The sequence below is a fragment of the Aquarana catesbeiana genome, linkage group LG05 (assembly GCF_042186555.1).
Source record: "Aquarana catesbeiana isolate 2022-GZ linkage group LG05, ASM4218655v1, whole genome shotgun sequence".
NCBI lineage: Eukaryota > Metazoa > Chordata > Amphibia > Anura > Ranidae > Aquarana > Aquarana catesbeiana.
The window spans coordinates 580,569,078-580,583,335 of record NC_133328.1 but is presented as its reverse complement, the minus strand read 5'-3'; positions in this window follow the sequence as shown (position 1 = coordinate 580,583,335).

The window sequence follows — 14,258 nt, the reverse complement described above, 5'->3', positions numbered from 1 at the left end:
AAATGATATATTTTTTTATGGATAAGTTGTACATGTTTCTCTACCCTATTTATATTGAAATATAAGCACCTTAAAAGTCCCAGGGTTGTTTTCAACCCTTTTTTTCCCCCTCTTCCTCTCTATTTGTTATAGTGTATGGGATGTGGTGCTAGTTGTTGATTATGTCTGCCCTTATCATTGTTTTTACACAAAATTTGAGATCTGGATCTTAAATTTTCCGACAACAAAATCTGTTCTCGTAAATTCCGACGCAGAAAGTTTCACGCATGCTCCGAATCAAGCAAAAGAGCCGCACTGGCTATTGAACTTAATTTTTCTCGTCTTGTCGTACGTGTTGTACGTCACAGTGTTCTTGGCGTTCGGAATTTCCGACAAGATTTGTGACCGTGTGTATGCAAGACACGTTTGAGCCAACATCTGTCGGAAAAAATCCATGAATTTTGTTGTCAGAATCTCCGATTGTGTGGGCATTATACCTACTGCTCAAATATAACCTACCCCAATGGATGAGGTTCAGGTACCTACAATTATGACACGCTGCTAGGGCCCAGTTTCCTCGATTGCCTCTCCTTCGGGCTGACCCCATTGAAGAACTTCTGTCACCGGGAGACCTTAGTAAACCCTTGTCTGCTCTATATGGAGCACTCCTGGGCACCGACTCCCCCAAGATAGAAAAATTGTGGGAAATATGGCATAGAGACATACCTTCACTGGACAGGGAGGATTGGGAGGACTGCCTGGAGCACGGCACCAAGCCAGTCATCTTTTTCAATGACAAGTTCATCCAGGTGAAATTCCTACATAGGATATACTACACACCCCAGACACTTCATCTGATTTTTTCACAAAGGGATCCCATCTGCCACAGATGTAAAACTCATGTGGGTAAATTTTTTCACATGTTTTGGGAATGCCTAATTATATCGATTCATTGGACAGCGGTGTTCAGCAAAATAAATTTGAGACTGCAACTGTCCCTTCCGGTTTTACCGGAGCTGGCCCTATTGGGGGTTCATGAGGATGCCCAGCGCCCTCATCATTCCAAACTGTTAATTTCTTACATATTATTTTATGCAAAGAAGGAGATTCTCCTTGAGTTCTGCAATGAGGGCCTTTTTAAATGTATCTGCTGTCAACAGCACCGTCATGGCCTGCAGCCTCTACCTGCAGCGCATCAGCGAAAATAAGTGTACTAGCCATTTGTGTACCATTTGAATCAGGAAACACAGGGCGCATAGCAGCCATTTTTTGAGGGCAGCCATATATTTTAGGCCTGCTAATGTCCCTTTTACCTCCTCTTCAAAAGAGCAGAGCAGCCACTTGCCATTCCACTGTTGATCCTGTGACCCTTTTCCTCCTCCTTTTCCCCTTCATGTAATCCCGGCATATCCCCACCAAATGACTATGAGGAATTTTTAATGCTGCTATCCCCACAAGCATCCCACAAACATCTGCACTGTTGCTGTGTAAGAGAAGAAAAAACATTTCCCCAAATCAAAATCATGCCAAGGAATTTTAATGCTTAATACCCAATTACACTTTTTTGTGGCCCATGTTATGCCAGTGTCAGGTACTCAGATGTTACTATTTTGCCAATAACTCCATAAGCCAAATATGCTTCTGTACTGATGCATATTGCCTATCAATAGTATACTGTTTTTACAAAAATGTCTTTAAAATTTCAGCCAGCAACAATTAGGAAATACAGTATCTCACAAAAGTGAGTACACTCCTCACATTTTTGAAAATATTTTATTATATCTTTTCATGTGACAACACTGAAGAAATTACACTTTGCTACAATGTAGCTGAGGAGCAGGTGTAGTAAGGAGGGGTTTGGGTTTCTGGAGAACTGGACTGACTTCTCAGTTGGTCACCAGTTCTACAGAAGGACAGACTGCACCTAAATGAGGGTGCAGATCTGCTGGGTGTGAAGATGGCCAAAAAGTTAGAGGGGCTTTTAAACTAGGCAACAGGGGGGAGGGTTCAGAGGTAGAGATAGTCAGCACAGAACATATTCCAGAGGGTAGTATTCGGGGCATTAGTGGTAGGTTGACTAAAGCACACAAACCCAAGGTAAGTATAGTAACAAGTTCTATTTGCAGTCTCAGAACACTCATGTTCACCAATGCCAGGAGCCTGACGGACAAGATGGGAGAACTAGAGATACTGTTGTACAAAGAGGATTTAGATTTTGTGGGAATTTAAGAGACTTGGTTCAACAGCTCTCATGATTGGCCGGAAACCATTCAAGGGTATTCCCTTTATTGCAGGGATAGAGAGGGTAAAAAATGGGGAGGGGTATGCCTGTATATCAAGAATAATGTACAAGTGAATGTGAGAGATGACATCACTAAGGAAGCTAGGGAGGAGGTGGAATCCTTATGGGTAGAGCTCCAAAGGGATGAAACTAAGGGGAAAATAATACTGGGAGTATGCTATAGGCCCCCTAACCTGAGGGAGGAAGGGGAGACGAACCTCCTATCACAATTTGGATTAGCAGCAAGGATGGGAAGTGCCATCATATTGGGGGATTTTAATTATCCAGACATAAACTGGGCGGAAGGAACCGCACATTCGTCTAAAGCTCGCCAGTTCCTAAATGTCTTGCAGGACAATTTCATGGGTCAGATGGTAGACGCACCAACTAGAAACAAAGTGTTACTAGACCTACTGATTACCAACAATACAGACCTGATCACAGATGTGGAAATAAGGGGCAATTTAGGAAACAGCGATCACAGGTCACTTAGCTTCAGTATAAATCACACAAATAGGAAACAAAAGGGAATACAAAGACACTGAATTTCAAAAGGGCCAACTTCCCTAAACTACGAACCTTGCTAGAAGATATGAATTGGGATAGAATCTTAGGAACAAAGAACACTGAGGAGAGATGGGTTTGCTTTAAGAGCATGTTAAATAAGGGCATGAGCCAGTGCATCCCATTGGGAAAAAAATTAAAAGAGTGAACAAAAGTCCTGGATGGTTTAACTCCAATGTAAAAATGCATATAAAAGCAAAGGAGAAGGCCATCAAAAAATACTGATTAATCATCATCAGCATTCAGACTTTACAAAGAATGCAACAAGAAATGTAAGGGTGCAATTAGGGTGGCTGAGATAGAAGACGAAAGACACATAGCGGAGGAGAGCAAAAAAAAAAACCCAAGAAATTCTTGAGGTATATAAACAGTAAAAAAGGGAGGACAGACCATATTGGCCCCATAAAGAATGAGGAAGGAAATCTGGTTACAAAGAATGGGGAGATGGCAAAGGTATTAAATGTATTCTTCTCCTCAGTCTTAACAAAGGAATCGGGGGGCTTCAGTAACTAAAACTGCAGTGTTTATCCTCATGATACATCACAGGAAGCACCCTCATGGCTAACAGAGGACAGAATTAGAGATAGACTTGGAAAACTTAACATTAATAAGTCACCGGGACCAGATGGCTTGCACCCGAGGGTCCTTAGGGAATCCAGTCAAGTAATTGCCAGACCATTGTTCCTAATTTTTACTGACAGCCTACTAATGGGACTGGTACCAGCTGATTGGAGAAAAGCCAATGTAGCACCAATATTTAAGAGCCAAAATACATCCCTGGGAATTACAGACCAGTTAGCCTAACATCAATAGTATGCAAGCTCCTGGAGGGGATGATAAGGGACTATATACAGGATTTTAGTAAAGAAAACTGCATCATTAGCAGTAATCAGCATGGGTTCACGAAGAATCGTTCTTGCCAGACCAATCTATTAACCTTCTATGAGGAGGTGAGCTGCCATCTAGATAAAGGAAGGCCCGTAGATGTGGTGTATGTAGATTTTGCAAAAGCATTTGACACAGTTCCCCATAAATGTTTACTGTACAAAATAAGGTCCATTGGCATGGACCATAGGGTGAGCACATGGATTTAAAACTGGCTACAAAGGTGAGTTCAGAGGGTAGTGATAAATGGGGAGTACTCGAAATGGTCAGGGGTGGAAAGTGGGGTCCCCCAAGGTTCTGTGCTGGGACCAATCCTATTTATTTTGTTCATAAATGACCCGGAGGATGGTATAAACAGTTCAATCTCTGTATTTATGGACGATACTAAGCTAAGCAGGGCAATAACTTCTCTACAGGATGTGGAAACCTTGCAAGAAGATCTGAACAAATTAATGGGGTGGGTATCTACATAGCAAATGAGGTTTAATGTGGAAAGATTTAAAATAATGCATTTGGGTGGCAAAAATATGAATGCAATCTACTCATTAAGGGGAGAACCTCTGGGGGAACCTAGTATGGAAAAGGACCTTGGGGTCTTAGTAGTTGACAGGCTCAGCAATGGCATGCAATGCCAAGCTGCTGCTAACAAAGCAAACAGAATACTGGCATGCATTAAAAAGGGGATTAACTCAAGAGATAAAGCAATAATTCTCCCGCTCTACAAGACTCTGGTCTGGCCTCACCTGGAGTATGCTGTCCAGTTCTGGGCACCAGTTCTCAGGAAGGATGTACTGGAAATAGAGCGAGTACAGAGAAGGGCAACAAAGCTAATAAAGGGACTGGAGGATATTAGTTATGAAGTAAGGTTGCGAGCACTGAACTTATTCTCTCTGGAGAAGAGACATTTCAGGGGGGATATGATTTCAATTTACAAATATCACACTGGTGACCCCACAATAGAGATAAAACTTTTCCATGGAAGGGAGTTTAATAAGACACGTGGCCACTCATTAAAATGAAAAGAAATGAGATTTAACCTTAAACTGCGTAGAGGGTTCTTTACTGTAAGAGTGGCAAGGATGTGGAATTCCCTTCCACAGGCGGTGGTCTCAGCGGGGAGCATCGATAGTTTAAAAAAACGATTAGATAAGCACCTGAATGACCGCAACATACAGGAATATACAATGTAATACTGACATATAATCACATACATAGGTTGGACTTGATGGATTTGTGTCTTTTTTCAACCTCACCCACTATGTAACTATGTAAAGATATATTTTATTATATCTTTTCATGTGACAACACTGAAGAAATTATACTTTGCTGCAATGTAAAGTAGTGAGTGTACAGCTTGTATAACAGTGTAAATTTGCTGTCCCCTCTACACACAGCCATTAATGTCTAAACTGCTGGCAACAAAAGTGAGTACACCCCTAAGTGAAAATGTCCAAATTGGGCCCAATTAGCCATTTTCCCTCCCAGGTGTCATGTGACTCATTAATGTTACAAGGTTTCAAGCAGGTGTGTTAAATTTGGTGTTATCACTCTCACTCTCTCAAACTGGTCACTGGAATTTCAACATGGCACCTCATGACAAAGAACTCTGAGGATCTGAAAAAAAGAATTGTTTCTCTACATAAAGATGGCCTAGGCTATAAGAAGATTGCCAAGACCCTGAAACTGAGCTGCAGCACGGTGGCCAAGACCATACAATGGTTTAACAGGACAGGTTCCACTCAGAACAGGCCTCGCCATGGTCCACCAAAGAAGTTGAGTGCACGTGCTCAGTGTCATATCCAGAGGTTGTCTTTGGGAAATAGACGTATGAGTGCTGCCAGCATTGCTGCAGAGGTTGAAGGGGTAGGAGGTCAGCCTGTCAGTGCTCAGACCATACGCCGCACACTGCATCAAATAGGTCTGCATGGCTGTTGTCCCAGAAGGAAGCCTTATCTAAATGTGATGCACAAGAAAGCCAGTTTGCTGAAGACAAGCAGACTAAGGACATTGATTACTGGAACTTGTTATACAAGCTGTACACTTACCACTTTACATTGTAGCAAAGTGTATTTCTTCAGTGTTGTCACGTGAAAAGATATAATAAAATATTTACAAAAATGTGAGGGGTGTACTCACTTTTGTGAGATACTTTATATACAGTATCTTACAAAAGTGAGTACACCCCTCTTATTTTTGTAAATATTTTATTATATCTTTCCATGTGACAACACTGAAGAAATGACACTTTGCTACAATGTAAAGTAGTGAGTGTACAGCTTGTATAACAGTGTAAATTTGCTGTCCCCTCAAAATAACTCAACACACTGCCAATAATGTCTAAACCGTTGGCAACAAAAGTGAGTACACCCCTAAGTAAAAATGTCCAAATTGGGCCCAATTAGCCATTTTCCCTCCCCGGTGTCATGTGACTCGTTAGTGTTACAAGGTCTCAGGTGTAAATGGGGAGCAGGTGTGTTATCGCTCTCACTCTCTCATACTGGTCACTGGAATTTCAACATGGCACCCCATGGCAAAGAAATCTCTGAGGATCTGAACAAAAAGAATTGTTGCTCCAAATAAAGATGGCCTAGGCTATAAGAAGATTGTCAAGACCTTGAAACTGAGCTTGCAGCATGGTGGCCAAGACCATACAGCATTTTAACAGGACAGGTTCCACTCAGAACAGGCCTCGCCATGGTCGACCAAAGAAGTTGAGTGCACGTGCTCAGTGTCATATCCAGAGGTTGTCTTTGGGAAATAGACGTCTGAGTGCTGCCAGCATTGCTGCAGAGGTTGAAGGGGTGGGGGGTCAGCCTGTCACTGCTCAGACCATACGCCGCACACTGCATCAAATTGGTCTGCATGGCTGTCGCCCCAGAAGGAAGCCTCTTCTAAAGATGATGCACAAGAAAGCCCGCAAACAGTTTGCTGAAGACAAGCAGACTAAGAACATGGATTACTGGAACCATGTCCTGTGGTCTGATGAGACCAAGATAAACTTATTTGGTTCAGATGGTGGCAACCAGGTGAGGAGTACAAAGACAAGTGTGTCTTGCCTACAGTCAAGCATGGTGGTGGGAGTGTCATGATCTGCAGCATGAGTGCTGCTGGCACTGGGGAGCTACAGTTCATTGAGGGAACCATGAATGCCAACATGTACAGTACTGTGAAATACTGAAGCAGAGCATGATCCCCTCCCTTCGGAGACTGGGCCACAGGGCAGTATTCCAACTGCTTTGCTAAAGAAGCTGAGGGTAAAGTTGATGTACTGGCCAAGCATGTCTCCAGACCTAAACCCTATTGAGCATCTGTGGGGCATCCTCAAACGGAAGGTCTGTACCATCCACCCCATCCGTGATGTCGTCATGGAGGAGTGGAAGAGGACTCCAGTGGCAACCTGTGAAGCTCTGGTGAACTCCATGCCCGAAGAGGGTTAAGGCAGTGCTGGAAAATAATAGTGGCCACACAAAATATTGACACTTTGGGTCCAATTTGGACATTTTCACTTAGGGGTGTACTCACTTTTGTTGCCAGTGGTTTAGACATTAATGGCTGTGTGTTGAGTTATTTTGAGGGGACAGCAAATATACACTGTTTTACAAGTTGTACACTCACTACTTTACATTGTAGCAAAGTGTCATTTCTTCAGTGTTGTCACATGAAAAGATATAATAGAATATTTACAAAAATGTGAGGGTATACTCACTTTTGTGAGATACTGTATGTATATATATACATACATATATATATGTATATATATATATTTTTTAATTTAATTATTCTCTAGTCCCTATCCCCAGCATTAGGGCCTACCTACAACTTGGTCAGAAATATAGAGAGTATATAGTGTGGACCTGGAATTCAGAGACTCCAATGTGCTCAGGGATTGCTTTGAAGACTCTTATGCCGCGTACACACGGTCGGACTTTTCGTCTACAAAAGTCCGACAGCCTGTCCGACAGACTTCCGGCGGACTTCCGGCGGACTTTCGGCGGACTTGCAGCAGACTTTCTAACGAACGGACTTGCCTACACACGACCACACAAAAGTCCGACGGATTCGTACGTGATGACGTACACCGGACTAAAATAAGGAAGTTCATAGCCAGTAGCCAATAGCTGCCCTAGCATGGGTTTTTGTCCGTCGGACTAGCACACAGACGAGCGGATTTCGGGGTCCGTCGTAGTTACGACGTAAAGATTTGAAGCATGTTTCAAATCTAAAGTCCGTCGGATTTGAGGCTGAAAAAGTCTGCTGAAAGTCCGGAGAAGCCCACACACGATCGGATTACCAGCCAGCTTTAGTCCGTCGGCGTCCGTTGGACTTTTGTAGACGAAAAGTCCGACCGTGTGTACGCGGCATAACAGATACTTGTAGGCATAAGAAGGCACATGATCTTCAACAAGATTGTTAGCTTAGCTAGTCTTTAGGATCTGACAAGCTAAGGGCAATTGTCAGAGTTGTGAGGCCAACTGTGCAGCCAGAGCTGCTTTGATACAGCAGATATACATTCTTAAATGATAAAAAACATTTATTCTAATTTACATGCAAATTTTGTAGGTTTTTGCTTTCATCAGGGGAAGGTAAAAAAACGACAGTTTAGAAAAACTGGGGCTTTTAGTGCACAGCTTCTGATCCTGGGTGCATTTTTTGCTACGGCTATTACTTCCCTACCTTGAGGCTAAGCCCAACCCACCTGCCTTTGTACCATCCAGTGGGAGCTCGTCAGTGGTCAATAAGGGCACTATGATCAGACTATAGGTAGACAGGGTGTAGCCAGAGATGTCTTACCCTTATTTAATTTTGCACCAGTGCTAGAAGAGCAGAATGCGCTTCTCTTTATGTTTTAATATAAAGAATTAAGGGCATTGAGCTTTAGTGTGCTGGGAGGGACAGGTGCAGCATCCAGCCTGCAAGAAGCTTGTCAAGGTCTATGGCAAGCTGTATCTGGACGTGGTTAAATGCTCTGCTAAGTGGTACCAATATTTAGGGCCTTGTGTATGCAGAGACAAGGCTTCTACCCTATACAAATTTCCTTAGGCTTTGTTTTGCAGAACTACAAACCTTAGCTGTCTTTTCAGGTTTTAGCTGAGGAGACACTTTGGGATTTTTTAAAAACTAAGGAAGACTGCATAAGTTGTGAAGTATTATTTTAGAGTGGCTTGGCTGTAGTACAAATTGTGAGAGCAATCAAGCCATAGTTGCCAACAGTCCCGATTTTCCCGGGACAATCCCGATTTTGGAACCCTCGTCCCGATTGGAGAGTGTCCCGCATCTGGATTTTCCATAAGGAAAATCGGGAATGTTGTTTTTTTTTTTTGAGCAGCGGGCTCCAGCAAAATTGCGGCCGGCGCCGCCGCTCTCTCTTCCTCTAGTGTTCAGTGGAGAGGGGAAGGGGGCTCGATCCATGCAGCCAATGAAGCGCCTTCTTTAGCTGCACGGCCCCTCCCCTCTCCACTGAAGTGAGCAGAAGACACGGCGTCGTCGCCGTGTCTTGCTAAAAGCTCCCAGCCCCATACTGCGCAAGCGCTGCGCCTGCGCAGTACAGGGGGTCCTCCATTGCCGAGTGGAACTTTCTCGGCAGAACACCGGCCGCTCCTGCACTGAGCAGGGGCCGGGCTGCATTGAGGGGGGATGCACTAACAGGGGGGGCTGCACTAACTGAGGGGGGCTGCACTAACTGAGGGGGGCTGCACTGAGGGGGGGCTGCACTAACTGAGGGGGGCTGCACTGAGGGGGGCTGCACTAACTGAGGGGGGGCTGCACTGAGGGGGGTCTGCATGAATAAAGGGGGTCTGCACTAATAGAGGGGGGCTGCACTGAGGGGGCTGCACTAATAGAGGGGGGCTGCACTAATAGAGGGGGGCTGCACTGAAGGGGGGCTGCACAAATAGAGGGGGGGCTGCACTAATAGAGGGGGGCTGCACTGAGGGGGGCTGCACTGAGGGGGGGTCTGCACTGATGGAGGGGGTCTGCACTGAGGGGGTCTATACAGACTCTGGCGGGGGCACCTGATGCAAGGACAGACTCTGGCGGGGGCACCTGATGCAAGGACAGACTCTGCCGGGGGCACCTGATGCAAGGACAGACTCTGTTGGTGACAGGCGACATGGCTAGTGACACGCTCAGGGATCCCACTGATTCGGCATTATGGTGAGTTGAATGATTTAATTTTTATATTACAATGTAATAATAGAAATAATGCGCTTCAATCATTCTGACACCATAACAACCATGGTGCCAGGATGATTGAAGCGTTAACACCAGGCGTTTGGAGTATCTTTATCTGCTGATTGTTAAACTTTCTAGAATACACATATTTCTATTGTGTAGGATCTGGGGCTGCTGTCCCGTCATTTCCCTCTCCCCCTTTCCTTCTCCCCCTTTCCCTCTCCATCCCTCATTCATCTCAGACTCTAACCACACCCTCTTGAGCCACGCCCATTTAAGCCACACCCACTTTCACATAAGCCACACCCATTTTCCACGTAAGCCACGCCCATTTTTCGCCGCATCTCACGACTTATCGATTTTTCTAAGCCACGCCTAAAACGAATGCCCCGCCCCCTATTTATTGTACGGCTCCGCCTACAGCCAAAAAAGTGTCCCACATATTTTTTTTTCAATGTTGGCAACTATGAATCAAGCTATATTGCTACAGCTAAACAAACTAAATAATGCAAAAAGAATCTGTGACTGGTGATCCTAATAACCACTAGTGTGCATATAATGTCTTAGCTCTTATAACCTGCAGACTTCACAGTCTCATTTTCCTTAACAGCCTCATTTTATTGAGGTCTTAAACATCAAGACTTGAAAAGCAGGGAGGTGGGTTTAGGGTGCAGGATGCCCACGACACTCACAAATCTTGGAGGGCAGTTTCCTGAATATCTTATCCCAGCACAATTAGGCCCTGTAGTAGCAAAAATAATGCTGATGGAACAGCGGGCAGCAAGTACCGTATTTATCGGCGTATAACACGCACCGGCGTATAACACGCACCTCAATTTAGGAGGGAATTTTAAGGAAAAAAAACTTTTAGGAGGGAAGTTGAAGGGAAAAAAACTTACATTTAAATGCCCATCATTGCAGCCTTCTCAGTGCAGCCTTGCCCCAGTCCAGCCTTGCCCAATGCAGCCATGTCAGTGCAGCCATGTCAGTGCAGCCTTGTCAGTGCAGCCTTGCCAGTGCAGCCATGTCAGTGCAGCCTTGCTAGTGCAGCCTTGCTAGTGCAGCCATGTCAGTGCAGCCATGTCAGTGCAGCCATGTCAGTGCAGCCATGTCAGTGCAGCCTTCCCCAGTGTCCAGTCCAGCCTTGCCCCAGTCCAGCCTTGCCCCAGTGCAGTCTTGCTGAAGCCTGTGAGCTTCAAAATCGCTGACCGCGATTTGAAAATGGCGCCGCCGGCGCCGAAATACACAGAGCTGGTCCTCGGCTCTTCTCGGCGGCTCTCGTTTACTTTCGGTTCCACTCGGACGGTGAGCGGAGCTATCCGAAACTAGCCGAGTATACTCGGCTAGGTTCGGGCGGCGCTCGAGTGAAACCGAAAGCCGCCGAGAAGAGCCGAGGACCAGCACTGTGTATTTTGGCGCCGGCGGCGCCATTTTGAAATCGCGGTCAGCGATTTTTTAGTTCTGACAGGTCAGGATCGCAGGGGATCGACCTATAACACGCACCCGCGATTTTCCCCTGATTTTAAGGGGAAAAAAGTGCGTGTTATACGCCGATAAATACGATAAATCTGTAACCTTATGCAAGCAAGTCACAGTACTTAAACAGCAACTTCTGGCATCTCAGCTTCAAGAAGTACTTCCACAAGGCCCTGCCTCTCCAGCTGAGCTTCCACAGGCAAGTTTCCTTCAGGCCCTCAGCCCATAGAACCTGCTAAGGTATAGTAGCAATATCTTCCCTGAAAGCCCCAGGAGAGTGAGAAAATAATCTTCTACCAAACATTTATCTTCTCCCCAGCCACACCTTCTGGGTCAGCCCCCCAGGGATTAGCTAGGGTCAGATAACTATTCATAACTTCATTGATTCTCTCATTCTATTTCTGGAATATTCTCCCAGCAGCAGACAGAGGTAATCAACCACCATGTTTAAGGGAAAACCTGAGCAGACCTGAACAATGAATTGCAGCTCAACTAGCTACTGCAGAGCTATATACTAAATTTAGCCAGCCGAGGGCATGGGAGCTACATATGTTAGCAATCAGACTGGAAATGGGAGGATCAATACCAGGAGTCAATCAAGTGCTCTACATGCACATATGCTGACAAGGAGCATGTGTACTTTAGGAGAAAGTAGAGGGGTTGCTCTCACTCAGGGTTGCTGCTCTTTCACTGTCCAGTTACAAGCTGGCATGCAACCAAGCCAAATTGCTTTACTGTAGTAAAGAAAAATGTGGTCACCAAGCTGGCTGTCTTGCCTAGCAGGGCTGTGAAAATTTCAAGATTGGATGCAGACAAATGAAAACCCTCTGGCAGGTATAAAAACATCCAATATGTGTGTTTCAACTGCATATTTAGCTGTTGGCCTAGAGTTTAGCTTTAAGGTGCTCAAAGTTGTGTCAGAACAGATTTGGCTATATCTTACCACATAACATAAGCTATAATCTAACAAATGAGTTGTAGTAATGAGCAGCAGATTGTCTAACTCTTTCCATGCTGGGCTGTCTGATCTGTACATTTCAGGTTGTCTGATCTGTACTTCTTGGACTGTGTTTTATTTTCCCATCTAGGACTATCTGATCTTCACCTCCAGTACAAATCAAGAGCCTCAGAGAACATAATCCAATTTGATGAATTGCCAGTGGATAAAAGTCGCTCTTGCTGTGATGTGAAAAGGTGCTGATGGCAGCCACACTGTGAATCCATATTACTTTGACGCCCACGCTGGGTGCTGACAATGGCTGTTTCACAGCTCAGAGAGGCTACATTTAGTAAAAATTGCACCATTATACACAGGTTCAACAGTTTCCCATTTGTGAGCATGCAATTTATACTTTTATTCTAAAAAGTTTAAGGCTGCCTATCAAGCCAGTACAAGAAGCAATGACACTCTACATCCTGCAGCAACCAATCAGATATTACTTTAAACAGATTAATTTCAGGAAGATTATATTAAGACAAACCCTTCTGTGGTTAACTGCATTCTATTACTTTCATTTCCAAGTGGCACATCTTTAATCGTATAAACACATTATACCATGGAGCTAACCCTAGATGGGTAAAGCCATTTTACAAATCAGTTTCGAACGTTAGCTTGTTCAGTTAAGCTTTGAAAATGAAAGCTATAGGCTGATTGGTTGCCATGCACGGCTACTCTAGATTCTGATCCCTCAAATTTTTAGCAAGATGTTGACACTCACTCACCTACCAAGGGTAAGTACACTACACCCCACACCTGCAGTAACTTGCTGTATTTGCACACTTTTTTGCTGTATTTGCTTGCAGTTATAGACTAGCACACCAGCACAAGGTGGGCATGTCTAAAGGGAGTATGGAGCCTTTAATTGTCTGAAGACTATGTCCAAACAGAATATATTTTAACATAGCATACTTATTGGATTTTATACTACAAATACCCACAAATGGCTTTTTTTTAACATTCAAGAACAATTTATTTGAATTCTAAAAATACTAAAAAAATTTGTAATTGATTATGGATTGTACAGGTAAAGAACTATGAATGGGTTCTCGATCTAGGATTAGAGTTGTGGTATAATATTTTTTTTTTGTTTTCTTGGATGTGATGTAAGCAACATTTGTTTGTTTTAACTTTAAAGAGCTGTGTGATCTTTTGTTAAGTGAATTTGTATCTTTTATTGAAGAGAAAACAAGTTTGAGTTAGCCACAGCAGGAAACACATCTGTAAGTGTTGGATGCTAAAGATTGTACTGGTGCCCCAACTCTGCAAAATAGAGGCAGATTGGGTGCAACTGTCATTTCCTATCAAGACACCAGTCAGGCACCACTGTACACCAAATGATCCATCCACTCACACAGTGCAATGGTTCACCTCTGTGTGAAATATATTCTAAACCGAGCCAGGATTCTGGAAAGCACTTGTATTTAGTATGTAGTAGGTAAGTATCTTCTCAGGGAAAATCTTACTTGGAGTTTGACTACCCTAAAAAAATACCTTGATTTTGATCTAATTTGGAAGTTCTAGTAGATCAGTATTGCTCAATAGGGAGCCTAGCCAGTATAACAGCTTTTCCAGAAATTCCAATGTAACTTACTTGATATTTTAAATTTTATGATCTTTGTAGAATCCTTTAATGCCCAGAGGGAAGGGTTCTTTTCACCATGGTTTTACATGAACAGCCAGATGTCTTCAGGCCAGTTATTTGATGTGCATAGTTCTTCCTCTACAAATTTTCCATCAGTGGTTGGTGGTCCTTGGTGATACAGAGAGCAGGGCTGCATCATGACTCTGTTAGAGCAAGGATGCTGTGGAGTGGGTCCATGACACCCTATACTAATTGTATGACCACATTCTTCAAGGTTGAATTGCATCTGGGGGCAAAAAGAAATTACTGTGGGGGACAGT